General features: G+C 35.0%; 2 pseudogenes; both read left to right on the plus strand.

Annotated features, from left to right (window-relative positions):
- Positions 1-14,255: 14,255 nt before the first annotated feature.
- LOC125469622 lies at positions 14,256-16,716 on the plus strand (annotated as a pseudogene).
- LOC125469531 lies at positions 16,682-17,532 on the plus strand (annotated as a pseudogene).

Consider the following 17,532-nt stretch of genomic DNA (forward strand, 5'->3'; position numbering starts at 1 on the left):
GGAGGGGGGAGGGGGGGGGGGTGCGGGGGGTGGGGGGAGGACAGCTGACAAGTCATAGAAGCACTCGCTTGACTAAGGCCTGATTTGGTAAGATTCTGAAAAAAGTTGGTATCAACAAAAGTTAGGAGATATTTTTGTGTTTGGTAAACATTCAGCTTCAGCTTTTTTTCACAGTTTTGGGTGAAAAAAAGCCAAAAACAAGAAGCTGCAAAACCCAGCTTTGAAAAATTGGCTTTTTTTCACATCTGTTTTACATAAAAGTTTACCAAACACTATAATAATGCTTTTTTTTTTTCAAAAGCACTTTTACAAAAAAGTTTATCAAACACTCTGCTGCTTTATTTCACAGCTGCTTATTCTCACAACACAGCAGAAGCAGCTTTTTTTCAAAGCACAGTAATACCAAACCAGCTCTAAGATTACCATTTTTTAATGTAAGAGAGAGGAATTGTTGGGTGCGGAGTTTTTGTTCAACTGCTTTCAGTTCTAAATTATCTGTTTAGATCAGGACCGTCCAACTGTGCCGGCTAGTTTCAACTTTCAATCATGGCCCTTTGAGTGTAGCATTTGGGCACTCAAAACAAGTTCGATGCTGTGGACGGATCGACAAACATCAAATTATGTGATGAGGCTCTAGTTAAAGTGTTTATATAACATTAAATTCGAATTCAAACACTAAATAATTTGTAATTCAGTTAGTTAAGATCGTTTACTTATACAACTAAGGAATTGAATTCTTAACAAAAAATGTAAAAAATATCAAGATTATTAGGGCATGTTTGGTATTTTACTTAAATCCAACATTTTAAACTCAAAAACAATTTTCAAGTTTTAGACTTTAAAAATTTGTTTGGTACGACTATTTTCAAAAACTAGACTCAAAACTAACTCAAAAATATAGTATATTATCTAAAAACATAAAAAGTAAGTTTTTAAACTTAAACTGACTCATTTCTTTTCTCTCCCTTCTCCCCTTTCACTCCAAATCTATCTCTCTTTTCTTCTTCTCTTTTTTTTTTTTTTTTTTTTTTACCTTTTTCGTCTCTCCTCCAATCTGCTCTCTTTGTTCTCTCGGTTCTTTCTCTCACTCATCTTCCTCTCTATCTCGTCCAATCCTCTCTCTTCTTTCTCTTTCCTTCAACTATCGCTTACTTTCTTTCCTCCTCTCTCTTATTTCTTCCTCTCATGTGACCCCCTTCTTTTTAGACCTCTTTGTCTAGTTTAAGTCGTAAGATTTAAAAATTTTAAATCGTAAATCAATCAAATTTTTTAGTCTAAAAAAAATTGTTTTCAAGAAATGTTTTGAGAAATGATAAAAATTTTCAAATAAGATACCAAACAAACCCTTAAATATTAAGACTACATAAAACATAGTTGACCAGAAAATCTAAGTAACTATATCTTAAAACTTGAACAGGAAAATAAAAATAAAGTGTACACATTATCTTTCTTGAAAATAGTTCAAACAAATTCGAAAATTTCAACGTCGTTATAGCATATTTGTTTCTTATTTAATTTTTTTTTTCAACTCTTCTAACGTAGATGTATCATTTTATAAAATAAAAAAAAATTGAAATTTTTCCTTACTCAACTCGGATATCAAATAAAAGCAGATTTCTTTTAGGAAAAACTAACCAAAACCCCCAAAAAACTTTCCTTTTAATCACCAGGACAAATTTTTTTGATAATACCCAAACTGGGCATAAGAAAGATGACAAAGGAGGGCTCCAGGGAGACAAAATATGCAGCAACCCTTGAAAACCTTTAGACAATAATTGAATGCAGAATGACAAAGTAAGGGCATGGGCTCTAGAAGATAAACCATGCAGGAGGATTCACATGGGTTCACATGGCCTTTATCAAAGCAAAAGAAAGACAAGACAAGATCTCGTCAGAATCAGAAACATTGTCTACAGATTCAGAAACAATGAGAAAAAGGGAAGATAAGGCACACCATTCAATTAGAATTTTGTATTTTGGTATCATCATTTAGTGTAGATAAGGAGAAATTCCTTTCATTGTGAAACCACCTCTCAACCTCCCAAAATCTCAACACCTGAACATCCTACTCTCACCATATACTCACACCATCTTCACCCGTAGCCTTCATAGCATCCTTGTAAACACTTCCTTGTAAACACTTTCTTGTAAACAATTATCTTTGTAAACATTTTATATATAAAAAAAAAAAGTTCAAGTGTACATATTCAAGCAATTTCCAAGTCTTAAGTAAATTTTCTTTTCTTTCTTTAGTGTGTTTGTTTAATTAGACTTCTAGTCCAAAACAGGGAAATACTATTATAATTATATTATTAACCTGCTAAACTAACGATCATACTTTGTTCGAGCACTCTGTTATAGTTGAATGTTTGCCATGCAAATAACTAGACATTAACCAGGGTACCTCTGAGTTCTTCATACCTCTGAGTTTAGCTGTTAATGCCTTATACTTGTACTGTGAGTGGCCGTCATGCTGAAACATGTCGAGTTCTATGTGCAAGGTTTTATGTCTAACTGTTATAATGGTCATCCGACTATTTAATGGGGCCCTGCTTTGCAAATCTAGTATCAGAGTCAAGTTTAGCATTTTAATAGTATAATTATAATAGTAAAGTACCTTGAGAACGAAAGTCATTGATACAACTGATATCACACTTGTTTATTTTGTATGAACAACAGATATTATTGTCCTTGTAGACCTTGTCAACCACAACTACTAGGCATTTATTGGGTGTCTAGGAACCCAACTATAAATAGCATAAAGAGAAGATAATCCAACTATAAATAGTATAAAGAGAAGATTAGCATATATATCCAAAAGATTTAACAGGACTTTGAAGAAGTAGAAGTTTTATCTTGATTATCTTGAACATTCTTCATGTATTAGTAAATATAATAACACAGAAGTGCTGCATAAAGTTTTAGAAGCAAAAAGAGCAACATATCAAGTTTTAGAGACCTTGAGAGAAGAAAGAGTGTTTCTAAGAAACCTGTTAGCCGTAACTTTAGATAAATGTAGACTATAGTTTATGGTAGATTATCTTAATTTAGAAATTAATGAACCTCAAAAAAGAAAAATAACCTTAGACCAAAATAGTTTAATTTGTTATTTTTCATTGAGAAAGCATAATCATATTTTGCATAGTGAATAAAATCTACAAGCTAATAGTATTGTAAATCTTATTATTAGTCAAGCAAAAACTATAAAATTAGAAAATAATAAGCATAATCATTTGTTGAGAATAACACAGTTTGATGAAAGACCAGTTTATTTAACATATTGCATTAATAATGAGTCTATTAAAGTAGAAAAACAACAATTTAATTTACCATTAACATTTGTTTCACAGGTAGGATCATACCCATTCATTTTAGGTTTAAATTTTTTGAAAAGTTTACAATGTTTTTTTTATTTATGAATCCTAGCATAACACTTTTCAAAAGAGTCTTTACAATAACAGATTAAAGTAATATTGAAGAAGCATACAAAAGCATAAGTATAGAAGAGCCTAGTGGTCAAGATAGTTATTATTAGTCAAGCGAAAATTCTAAAATTAGAAAATAATAAGCATCATCATTTGTTAAACCAGTTGTTGAGAATAACACAGTTTGATGAGAGACCAGTTTATTTAACATATTGCATTAATAATGAGTCTATTAAAGTAGAAAAACAACAATTTAATTTACCATTAACATTTGTTTCACCGGTAGGATCATACCCATTCATTTTAGGTTTAAATTTTTTGAAAAGTTTACAAGGTTTTTTTATTTATGAATCCTAGCATAACATTTTTCAAAAGAGACATTACAATAACAGATCAAAGTAATACTGAAGAAGCATACAAAAGTATAAGTATAGAAGAGCCTACTGGTCAAGATGGTTATTATTTAGAAAATTCAAAAGAAAATGATGAGCATAATAATATAGAAGAGTTTGATGAAGAAATATTTGAACATGAATTTCCGATTTTAGAATAAGGAACCCATATAGAAATATTACAGTTCAATAGACCAAAAAGTTTAGAAGAATTATTTCAATTAGCATAACAAACTAGAATTATAGGAGAAGACCCACAGTTACATTGAAGTAAAAATAAAATATTAGCAAAATTAGATATAATTAATCCAGATTTAACCATTTAGACAGATATGCTTTGTAGTTTAGTAGATAAACAAGAATTTGAGCAGCAAATAAAAGAGTTGTTAAATTTAAAAGTAATTAGACCCTCTAAGTCTAGACATAGATCAACAGCATTTATTGTGAGAAAACATTCAGAACTAGAAAGAGGTAAGGTTATAATAGTTTATAATTACAAGAGATTAAATGATAATACATATTAAGATAATTATAAGTTACCAAACAATGATGAACTCATAAATAAAATTCAAGAGAGTAAATAATTTAGTAAATTTGATTGTAAATCAGGATTTTGGCAAATATGATTAGCAGAAGAATCAAATGAGTGGACAACTTTTACTTGTTCAAAAGGACATTTTGAGTGGCTTGTTATGCCATTTGGACTTAAAAATGCTTCATCGATATTTCAAAGAAAGATGAACCAAATTTTTAAGAAATATGATAATTTTTGTAGTATTTATGTAGATGATATTTTAGTACATAGTAAAAATAGAAATGAACATAGGAAGCACTTAGAGATAATTTTACAAGAATTTATCAATAATGGAATTGTGATTAGCAAAAATAAAATAGCATTAGAAAAGCAAGATATAGAATTTTTAGGAATGTATATGAAGTCAGGTACAATACAATTACAAGATCATATAGTTAAAAAGGTTTTAGAATTTCTAGACAAATTAGAAGATAAAAAACAGTTACAAGCATTTTTAGGATTGTTAAATTATGCAATAAATTTTATTCTTGATTTAGGAAGAAAAATAGCAGTATTACATAGTAAAACTAGTAGAACAAGACAAAAGTATTTTAATAGTGAAGGTATTAAATTAGTTCAAAATATAAAGGAAGAAATTACTAAACTTAAACCATTAACATTATCATTGGATAATAGTTAGAGAATAGTTGAAACCGATGCTTCATCATTAGGATGGACATGTATACTATACCAGAAAAAGCATAAGGAGTCACCATAGTCTGAGGAATAAGTTTGTAGATATTTATCAAGAAAATTTAGTGATGTACAATCAAGATTACCATCAATAGATTTAGAAATTTTAGGGATAATTAATTCATTTGAGGTATTCTCTTTATTTTTATGTAATAAAGTATTTACGATTAGAACAGATTGTCAAAATATAGTTTCTCATTATAGCAAAATACATGATAATAAACAGGCAGTCCAAAGATGAGTTAATTTTGTTGATTCAATTATAGGAAATGACTTTAAACCAATTTTTGAACATATAAAAAGTAATGACAATACATTAGCTGATATATTATCAAGATTAATTTGTTGAACAAGAATGGAATATCATGGACCATCATCCTCAAATAGCACAAGACCACAAGGCAGAAGAGCACACTTCAATAGCATAATGATGTACCATGGACCTCCACCATTTAATGGATTCAAAAAATAACATAAGCAGACCAATATCATATTCATTCTCTTGAGCACAACTTTCAAGTCATTTCTAAGGACCATAAGTCGTTACTTAGTAAGTTTACCAAAATGAACCAAGAACTCCAATCTCGTAGAATGCAGCAGAAGGCAAATAACATCCTGAAAAGAAAATTAAAAATAGGTATAGAACCTGATCAGCACAAGAATAAAGAAAAATAGGTTGTTGAACCCATAGAACAAGAGGCTAATAAGCTCATAGAAGAGATTAAGATTGAGCTCTTAGAAGAAGACATTGAAATGGAGCAACATCAAAATAATGAGCAGTATCAGCATCTGAGTGACAAAGAAAAACAAGAAAGATATGAAAGTTTTCTTAAGAATATATCTTTAGATTTAATAATAGATAATATCCTATTAGAAGAAATTTCATAAGCAAAATTAAGAATAATGCCACCAAATATGCAAAATGAGATCCTGAGTAGAGTATCACAGTCCATAAAAGAGTTACAATTACAATTACAATGTGCTTTGTATCAGTTCATCTTTGATCCAAAACCAGGAATGAATATTACAAAGATGTATACACCATGTCTTTATGATAGTACAGATAATTGTATTTGTAAACCAGAAGTTAGCATAGTTGTAGCCAGGATTAACATGAGAGATTTTAAACCATGACATTTTAGTTATGAACATCAGAAAAAGCATAATGTGGTAGAAGTTACCTCGACCTTACTATTAGAGTTTGGCTATCTTGATAAAATATTCATTAACCATATTTCCCAACTAGAATCATTTCCTGAAAAACTTATAAAAGTAGCAGAAGATTATTTGAAAAAGTAAAAAGAAATTTGCATAAGTTTTATTAGTAGTCCTCCAGATTGGTATGTACATATGCATAAGGAGAAAGCTATGCATATAGCCATGATTAATAAAAAGTCTTTTAGACTATACCCTACCTCCTCACATAGGTGGACTTATTCATACAAAAATATTCTAAAATTTTGAGGGATCCAAATTCTAGCCTTAGATGAGTTTGAAGATTTTAGGTATGATATGGTATTAGTAGCAGAAGAAGAAAAAATGTATATTTACAGCAAGACAAGGATCAGTCATCAGCCTTATTGGAAGCCTCAAAATTTCAAAGAAGAAACAGTATAAATGTACTACAAAGTGAAAAAAGATAAAGAAAGAGATGCATAGTTAGTAGAAAGCGATGAATAGTACTGGAACAATTTGACAGAAGAAGAGCTGCATAACATCGACAACATGATGGAAGCATGAAAAGTTGGCAGCAAATTAGCATAAGTTGAATAGCATCATACAAAATAACATATTTTGATCAGATAGAAATGTCAACATCATTGTGGATCTTGCTACAATAATTACATAATGGCATAAGAGTAAATAAAGAAAAGAGTTTGATCCATTATGAGCTTTTTATATACAAAATGTCCTTCTGATTAAGAATGAATAGTGGTAGGCTCTTTTCGTTAAAAAAAACCCTTTTTTTCATCTACTTTCTCAGCACAAATCAAAGACTACCGCATTGACATTGGTCAATTTTGACTTCAGTTCTTAATACATGATTAGTATTTATTTATTCATTAACCCATCTATCACACGTGTCCTGCTATCTTATGGTATATGTTGATTGAATAATGGATTATGTGGTTTCCTTTTTAGTCCAATACAACATGATTATTCTAATTATTCTACTACAAAGTAGCAACAATGATGTGTGTAACACATGCCATCCAATGAGAATATTTGAAACCGAATCGGATCCCTTCCAGACCCAAAGGAACTGAACCTAAGAATCAAATGATCTGGGTCATTTAAATTTGATCTAACGGCTACAAACAGGAGGTCATTCTAAAAGTTATAATAATTGTAGCCGTTGGATCAAATTTCAATGGCTCGGATAATTTGATCCTTAGGCTTAGTTCCTTTGGGTCCGGAAGGGATCGGGTTCCATTTGAAATGCAAAGGAATTTCATTAAAATCTGGAAAATGAAATCAATCTAAAAGGGAAGAGATCCCCCCAGGATTTCTCTCATCAAATCCTAGGGATCCGGAGATTCGGGCCTTTGAAATTTGATCCAACGGCTACAAACAGGGGGCCCCCTCTAAAAGTTATAATAATTGTAGTCATTTGATCAAATTTCAAGGGTCTGGATCCCTAAGATTTGGTGGGAGAGATCCGGAGGGGATCTCTTCCCAATCTAAAGAATCATTTTTTCATGGTTTATAAAGATCTTGATCTCACTTTGTCTACTGAAACTCAAAAGTCGTTACTTTCTTCCCTAAAAATCGATTTCGAGTTTCGATCTCACTTTGCCCTTTTGAAACTCAAAAGTCGCCAATATACTCTCTAAAACTCAATATTCACTCCAATTTAGATTGTTTCTACGTTTTCTATTATTAACCGTTAAGTTTACTTATGTGACATAATTAGCGCCTACTCATGGTTGATGACCCACAAGCATAAAACTCACATATCCAATCAAATGGTGCCACATAGATCGAAAAAAAAAATTAACTTTCAAACATTGTATAACATAGTTATAAAATAAAAAAAAAAGAGTAAGAAAAATAGCAAAAACAATTCATGGGTTTAATCTCTCCAACCCCTGTCGCTAATCGTTGTCCATACATTCATCCATTCTCTCTTCATCTCCAGCCATCTTATCATTAGTTTTTTTATTTCATTGTTTCTTATATTCTTAATGGAGGTGGTTGGTGAAGAGAGAAGATAGTTCTTTTTATTCTTTTCTATTATTCATTTATTTGAAGGGGAATTTGGTATATTACCAATTATAAATTTTGAATGAATGAACTTAGTCTAAAAAAAATAGAAAAAAGGCAATGTAAAGCGAATTTTGAGTTCAGTGAGCAAAGTCTGATCAAATTCGAATTCCAAGGAATAAAATGGTGACTTTAATTTTGAGTTTCAAGAGACAAAGTGGTGAAATGAAATCGAGTTCCAAAACCTTGCTATAGTTTCTCCCCGCCCCCCCCCCCCCCCCCCCCGGGGCCCCTGGCGGTAATATCCCTTTGCCCCTGAATGAAGTTGATGATCCCTTTTGTTGGGACCTAAATGCAAATGACAAATTTTCATGTTAAATCAGCTACCTGAATCCAAAATAATAGTATAAGTAATAACTCTAGACAACAATTGTTAACAAAAATGTGAAAGTTGAATATCCCGCGAAAGCTCAAACTTTTTAGTTGGTTAATGATCTTGAATAGATTGCAAAACTAGGGCAAGGTTACATAAACATATTAGTTCAATTTATCCTAAGGCCATATCCAAGCAATCCGACCAGAGGGCCATATGGCTGAGAATAACCCGAAATGACACGAAAACCGTCTCCAACCGAGGATTAGGGCAAAGGGCTTGTGGGCCCTACCAGACTAAAATCACCAAATCAGACCAGGGGCTAGCCATCTCCAGCCAACCAGCTAGCCCGATGGGCCAGCCCACTTTTTTTTTTTTTGGACAATATTTTTTGCCCAGCCCACTTTTTGTTTTTTGTTTTGAGGATTTTTTTTGCCCAACCTACTTTTTTTTTTTTTGGACAATTTTTTTTTCCTACACCATTTCTCACATATTTTTCACCATTCTATACTATCTTACCTCATTTCTAATAATCTTCATATGTCTGAAAATCTTATTTTAATATGATAGTTTAATTTAATTAACTATATTAATTCAATTAAAATAATAAATTATGTTTGGCCTATAGTCCTTTGGCCCCCTAAGTTGGAGATGATTTTTTGTCACAGAGCTATGTTTGGCCTATGGCCCTTTGACCTCTCCAGTTGGAGATTGCATGAAATATGGTTTGACACTGTTCATTAAAATATATTCTTGGAGGGCTATAGGGCCAAAGAAAGTCTTATTGCCCTCATTCAGTTGGATATGGCCTAACTGTCCCTTCATCAAGCTCATTTGTTTAATGACATTAATCCTATTGGTTTGTTGGATTGGTTGCATAAGCGTGATGTTTCAGGTGAAGGAAAACTTCCTAGCCTTAGTAAGGCCCTCTTAATCTGCTTATAAATTTGGAAAGATAGAAATCAAGTGGTATTTAAGAATGAAAAACCTTCTCCTAATAGAGTTCACATGTTGGCTTCAATCATGGGTAATGACTATATTTAGGCTATCAATGAAGTTAAGTTGGCTAGTAAACAAAATCTAAAGTTTAGATGGGAACCTCCACAAAGAGGGCAGCTGAAAATCAACTCTGATGGGTCTGTTATTAACTCCGATGCAGCGGCCGACTTTGTGATCAGAAATGAAGAAGGATTTACAATTGCTGCCCGAGCAAGAAGCGTGGGAGAGAATAGCATCTCTTTAGCTGAAGTTCTAGCATGAGGGATGCTCTTTGGTTGGCCAAAGGGAAAGGTTTCAAGAAAGTTTATGTGGGATGTGATTCTAAACTTGTCGTTCATGCAATCAAGGGTTCTGCGAGACTCATTGGAATTTGAGGAACATCATTGAAGACATTGAGTGGTTGGTGACTACGCTCGATACCATTTCATGGAGCCATGTCTACAAGGAGGCAAAATTCTTGGCGAATGCAGTCACTAGCACATAGTTTAATTTTAATAATTTTCATGTTTGGAATATGACTGCCATGTGTGGCAAGAAAAGGTTTCCTGTTCGACTGTATTAAAATTGGATGTGACCATGGTTACTCTATTTAGTGTTTTTATTTTCCTATATAAAAAAGTTAAAGCAATTATTCTTCCATGGTAATGGTATTTCCGCAAATCGACGATTAAATACTTCTTATGGACATCTAATAATTACAACCTAATTAATATTTGAAGACAATAATTAAATGCCAAGGACTAAAATTAGTTTTTACTAAGATAAGGAGTGTTGTCCTTGCTCCACGGTGTGAGTTCGAACTACATCGACTCCATAATCTAACAAATCTATCGTTTTAACAAAAAATAAATAAATGTTTTTCAAGGGGTGGAATAGAAATTTCCCATTTTTAAATGGGTGTATGGAATGGCTTTAGGCTTTATGCCAATTGTTGCTGGAGCAAGAAGCGTGGGAGAGAATAACATCTCTTTAGCTGAAGCTTTGGCCTTGAGGGATGCTTTTGGGTTGGTTAAAGGGAAAGGTTTCAAGAAAGTTTGTGTGGGATGTGATTCTAAACTTCTTGTTGATGCAATCAAAGGTTTCTACGAGATCCCTTGGCATTTGAGGAACATCATTGAAGACATCAAGTGGTTGGTGACTACATTTGATACCATTTTATGGAGCCATGTCTACATGGAGGCGAATTTCTTGACGGATGCAGTCACTAGCACAAGTTTTAGTTTTTAATAATTTTCATGTTTAGGATAGGACTCTGCCATCTGTGGGAAGAAAAGGTTTATTGCTCGACTGTATTAAAACTGGATGTGACTATTGCCCATGGTTACTCTATTTAGTGTTTTTATTTTCCTAGATAAAAAAAGTTAAAGCAATTATTCTTCCATGGTGATGGTATTTCGACAAACCAACGATTAAATACTTCATATGGACATCTAAGTTCTAACTATTACAACCTAATTAATATACGAAAACAATAATTAAATGCCAAGGATAAGGAGTGTGACCCTTGCATCATGACGTGGGTTTGAATCCCGTCAATTCCCTAATCTAACAAATCTATCGTTTTAACCAAAAAAAAAAAAAAAAAAAAGTAAATGTTTTTCAAGGAGTGGAATAGAAATTTCCCATTTTTAAATGGGTGTATGGAATGGCTTTAGGCTGTATGCCAATTGTTGCTGGAGCAAGAAGCGTGGGAGAGAATAGCATCTCTTTAGTTGAAGCTTTGGCCTTGAGGGATGCTTTTGGGTTGGTTAAAGGGAAAGGTTTCAAGAAAGTTTGTGTGGGATGTGATTCTAAACTTCTTGTTGATGCAATCAAAGGTTTCTACGAGACCCCTTGGCGTTTGAGGAACATCATTGAAGACATCAAGTGGTTGGTGACTACATTTGATACCATTTTATGGAGCCAAGTCTACATGGAGGCAAATTTCTTGACGGATGAAGTCACTAGCACAAGGTTTAGTTTTTAATAATTTTCATGTTTAGGATAGGACTCTGCCATCTGTGGGAAGAAAAGGTTTCTTGTTCGACTGTATTAAAACTGGATGTGACTACTGCCCGTGGTTACTCTATTTAGTGTTTTTATTTTCCTAGATTAAAAAAAGTTAAAGCAATTATTCTTCCATGGTGATGGTATTTCCACAAACCAACGATTAAGTACTTCATATGGACATCTAAGTTCTAACTATTACAACCTAATTAATATACGAAAACAATAATTAAATGCCAAGGATAAGGAGTGTGACCCTTGCATCATGGCGTGGGTTTGAACTCCGTCAACTCTCTAATCTAACAAATCTATCGTTTAAAAAAAAAAAAAAAGTAAATGTTTTCGAGGAGTGGAATAGAATTTTCCCATTTTTAAATGGGTGTATGGATTGGCTTTAGGCTTTATGCCAATTGTTGCTGAAGCAAGAAGCGTGGGAGAGAATAGCATCTCTTTAGCTGAAGCTTTGGCCTTGAGGGATGATTTTGGGTTGGTTAAAGGGAAGGGTTTCAAGAAAGTTTGTGTGGGATGTGATTCTAAACTTCTTGTTGATGCAATCAAAGGTTTCTACGAGACCCCTTGGCATTTGAGGAACATCATTGAAGACATCTAGTGGTTGGTGACTACATTTGATACCATTTTATGGAGCTATGTCTACATGGAGGCGAATTTCTTGACGGATGCAGTCACTAGCACAAGGTTTAGTTTTTAATAATTTTCATGTTTAGGATAGGACTCTGTCATTTGTGGGAAGAAAAGGTTTCTTGTTTGACTGTATTAAAACTGGATGTGACTACTGCCCGTGGTTACTCTATTTAGTGTTTTTATTTTCCTAGATAAAAAAAGTGAAAGCAATTATTCTTCCATGGTGATGGTATTTCCACAAACCAACGATTAAATACTTCATATGGACATCTAAGTTCTAACTATTACAACCTAATTAATATACGAAAAGAATAATTAAATGCCAAGGATAAAGAGTGTTACCCTTGCATCATGGCATGGGTTCGAACCCCATCAACTCCCTAATCTAACGTCTAATTTAACTAATTTTTCGTTTAAAAAAAAAAAGGATAATGTTTTATTCAAAAAGTAATGTTTTTCAAGGATTAAAATAAAATCTTCCGATTTTTAAATGGGTGTATGGAATGGCTTTAGGATTTATGCTGGGGCAAAGTATTGTACCTTGGCGGGGCTGTGAGCATTGTGTCTTGGCTGATGGAAGCAGCTTTATGCTTATGTAAAGTGCAATTAATTATAAGGGGAAGCAAAGCATCAGCATCTCCCTTCGCAGAAAGAACAAGTAATGGTAATGGACCATTTCTCCTGTCTTATTATTCACTGTTTCATGAACTATATGTTGTCATTTGTCAAGACCTTTCATTCATCAGCTTCCAACACTCTACGCCTCCACCCTTCTTGTGTCCTTTAGCTATTTCTCTATTCCCTGCTTTCCTCTTATCTTTGTCGTCCCTTGCGCGAGTATGGACGCTGCAAAGATGCTAGAAGTTCTCTACACTTTTCCTGCGGAGGGAATACTGAATTCGATACCATTTTATGGAGCCATGTCTACAAGGAGGCGAATTTCTTAGTGAATGCAGTCACTAGCACATGGTTCTATTTTAATAATTTTCATGTTTAGGATATGACTCTGTCATCTGTGGCAATAAAAGGTTTCATGTTCGACTGTATTAAAACTGGATGTGATTGTAGTTACTCTATTTAGTGTTTTTATTTTCCTATATAAAAAAGTTAAAGAAATTATTCTTCCATGGTAATGGTATTTCCGCAAATCAACGATTAAATACTTCTTATGGACATCTAATAATTACAACCTAATTAATATTTGAAGACAATAATTAAATGCCAAGGACTAAAATTAGTTTTTACTAAGATAAGATAAAGAGTGCTGTCCTTGCTCCACAGCGTGAGTTCGAACTCTGTCGACTCTCTAATCTAACAAATCTATCATTTTAACAAACAAACAAAAAAGTAATGTTTTTCAAGGAGTGGAACAGAATTTTCCGATTTTTAAATGGGTGTATGGAATGGCTTTAGCCTTTATGCTTGGGCAAAGTATTGTACCTTGGCGGGGCTGTGAGCATTAGAGCAACTCCACCCCTATCCATTTTGCGCCAGTACCCAACCCATTTATCCACTTAATTGAACAGTAACAGACTCAATGAACAGTAATAGGCCAAAGCATCTCCACCCCAAAAAAAAATGTGTTGGCACCTAGTCTAAAAATGCGCTGGCACAAACGATCTCCACCCCTACAAAATGCGCTGGCACCCAGTCCATTTAAAATATTAAATAATTTTTTTATAAAATAATAAAAAAAAATAGTTTTAATTTCGGATAGGATTTTTAACCAATCTCGTCACGCCACGTGTCATTATCCGAACGTACTATTTTTTTAATAGATTTCCGCTAAGATTTTCAACCAATCCCGACAACCCACGTGTCACTTCCGGTTTACAATAATTTAGGCAAGATTTCGATAAGATTTTTAACCAATCTCGTCACGCTATGTGTCATTATCCGAACGTACTATTTATGTCTTGGCTGATGGAATCAGCTTTATGCTTATGTAAAGTGCAATTAATTGTAAGGGAAGCAAAGCATCGGCATCTCCCTTCGCAGAAAGAACAAATAATGGTAATGGATCTTTTCTCCTCTCTTATTATTCACTGTTTCATGAACCATATATTGTCATTTGTCAAGACCTTTCATTCATCAGCTTCCAACACTCTACGCCTCCACCCTTCTTGTGTCCTCTAGCTATTTCTCTTATCTTTGTAGTAGGTGGTAAGGACTCCACTGGAGGAGCAACTCTAAAGGGCGCGATTAACGGGGGTCTCCTTTTTGAAAAGGGGAGACAGAGCCTCAAATGGAAGCCGGCAATTCGACCGTTGCCGTGTCAAGGTTAAAGAGGGAAGATTGCGAGCGCACCAAAAACGACTCTCGCTTCTCCAATTGGAAGGTAAAATGTCTCTGCGTTTCTTATGGAATTAAAGTTTTTATTTATTTTTTTTAATTTAATCCTAGAATTTGAGGATAAATTTGAAATCTTTGGAGATTTCTCTACTGATTTCAGTCACTGCTCGGTTGGAAAATTTCAAATTTACTCCAAATCCCTGCCTTAAATCTTGTTTCTCCGATTACCCAGATTCCATAATCTAATTTTACATGGTATTTACAAACTGGTTTGTTGACTTTAATCTGGAATTTTAGGATAATTTGAATTTAATCCCAAATCTTTACCTTAAATTATGTTTCTCTGATTACCCAGATTCCAGAATCCAATTTTATTTGGTAATTAAAATCTGTCTTCTTTTTTTTTTGTTTTTGTTTTTGTTCTGTATTTGTTATTGTGAATTTAGATACTAGTTGGCCCTTCTGATTGGGATGACCATTTGCTGGGCAAAGAAGGAGCTGAAAGATACAGAGTTCATAACCTCCCCCAAAAGGAGAGTCCCGGTGTCTATGAACTCGGGGTTTCCGGTTGTAGCAGCCTAGGCCGTGAGAGTGGGAAGCTTGACCCAGGCTGCGTAGTCCCGGTGTACCTTGGACAAGCTGATAATGCGAGGACTCGACTTCAGCAATACGGTCGTTCAGGTGCTCATTTGGGCAATGGCAGTTCAACTGATCATCCTACTGACTGTGTCCGAAAGGAAATGGGGCGCGGATTGTTTGAGGACATACTGTCAAGAGGCTACCCCATTGTGTATAGATGGGCTCCTGTGAGTATATCTCAATCTTGATTTCCTTAAAGTTCGAAATGACTTGGTTTTCTTGGAGAGATCGGCATTGATGCTAGGATGTTGAGAGTGTAAAATCTTATGTCGGAAACTTGACAACGTGAAATACAGTATGTAAGTGAGTGGTTCCACTACTAATAACGCTGAGGCCTATTGCAATAAAATACCTCACTAGCAAGACCAGATAGTTAAATGCAAGCTAGGGGTAACGTCGATGTTAGACCAGTTAGTAGTAGGCTGCTAGTGCGCTTGTCTGAAACCTTGAGATATCATGTATTTGCTAAGTTACCACTGTCATTCTTACGAGTTGAAGAAATTGGATATTATGATGGTCCTTATTGATTCTTTGTTGATTGTCAAACAGATGGAAAACAAAAGCGACGCACTGAAAACAGAAAATCAACCGCTTGATATGCATGGAATAGAACCAATAATGGAGCAAGGCGCCCTGATGATGTCCATCGAAAACTCAAGAATATATCTTCAAGCACTACGCAACGTACTGACATTGCCCAGGAGCTTCTTCCTTCCAGTCAGAAGAAAGTGGGCATCAGAATTGAGTCAAGCAAACCAATTTCAACGGGTGACAAATTCGGTGCTTATGATGACAGGGAGATCCACAACTCCCCTTGTCGGGTCTTCAAGCTCGGCAGAGCACAGCCTAGGTTGGTTTCGAATAGAAGCATTACTGAGGAGAATACTAGTATAATTTGTGGAGCGGATGTAGGAGATGGTTCTGTTTGCAGAACAGCACCAGTTCCCGGAAGACAGAGGTGTGCTGAACACAAAGGGATGAGGGCTAAGGGGTCAACCAGAGTTGGGATATCAAACAGCAATGTCGACTCACAGTACCGCTTTATCAGCAACCATGATTCAGTAGAGCCTTGCGGATTCATCTTGGCTGATGGATCGCCTTGTGGAAGGCATCCTATTCGAGGGCGGAAAAGGTGTAATCAGCATAAAGGGAGAAGAATTTAGAAACCCTAAACTTGTGGGACTTCACAATCCGCCTGGTTCACCTAGACGCTAGGCCCTAACCCACTTCCGATTAGCACCTAGCGTCTTTTGGAACCTTACTACAACGGTTGTTTTATCTTCCTTAAATTAATTGTATAAAGTGGAGAATGCAGGCTTCAATTTGTTGTTGCTTGCTATTTATGCCTAGGAAATAATGTTGTAGCTTTATCTATTGGTGCATGCCCTTTAATTTAATGTTGTATTGGCCCAAAAAAATTAAAAAAAACAATAATATTGTTGTAAACAGCTTGTTGTATTATATGTCATTTATATTGAACTCAAAATCGGTTCTGTGATTCCGAAAATTCTATGGTATAACTTCTCATTTTCATCTTTGTTAATTTCCTGTTTGGTTCCAAGAAAATGTAAGAAAATTTGAACGCATTGATTAGCCTTTCTAGGCGCGCATCATCCAATCAGATAGTTTTTGTTTGGATTCCAAGAAAGTGTCTGACAATTGCACGAATTGATTTGCTTTTTCAGGCGCGCACCGAGTTAGGTAGTTAATTTCCTGTTTGGATTGCGAGAAAATGCAATAAATTTTTAACGATTTTGTTTGATTTATAGGCGCATCGAGTGGCGCACAAGCTGTGGATCTAGAACCAGAGGCCGCTGGCGCTTGCACTGCACTCGAGGATCGCGGACGTGTTTGCGGTGGACATACACCCAGCGGCGAGGATTGGAAATGGGCTGCTGTTCGACCACGCGACAGGGTAGTGGTGGGGGAGACAGTGTCGGGAATACCGTGTCAATACTCCACCACATGACGCTGGGTGGCACCGGGAAGGCCGGCGGAGACCGGCACCCGAAGATCGGCAACGGGGTTTTGATCGGTGCGAGCGCGAGTATTTTGGGGAATGTGAAGATTGGGGAGGGCGCAAAGATTGGGGCGGGGTCAGTTGTGCTGATTGATGTTCCTCCGAGGACCACGGCGGTAGGAAATCCGACGAGGTTGGTTGGCGGGAAGGAACGGTCGTCGAAGCACGAGGATGTGCCTGGCCAGTCTATAGATCACACCTCGTTTATGTCGGACTGGTCCGGCTATATTATATAGAAATTTAAAAGTTAGTTTCTTGTTGGTTATGACAGTTATTTCTCGTTAAGTTGCAGC

Source organism: the organism of the source record quoted next, unplaced genomic scaffold (assembly GCF_019419815.1).
Source record: "Pyrus x bretschneideri cultivar Hongxiangsu unplaced genomic scaffold, Pyrus_bretschneideri_v1 Contig44, whole genome shotgun sequence".
NCBI classification, from domain to species: domain Eukaryota; kingdom Viridiplantae; phylum Streptophyta; class Magnoliopsida; order Rosales; family Rosaceae; genus Pyrus; species Pyrus x bretschneideri.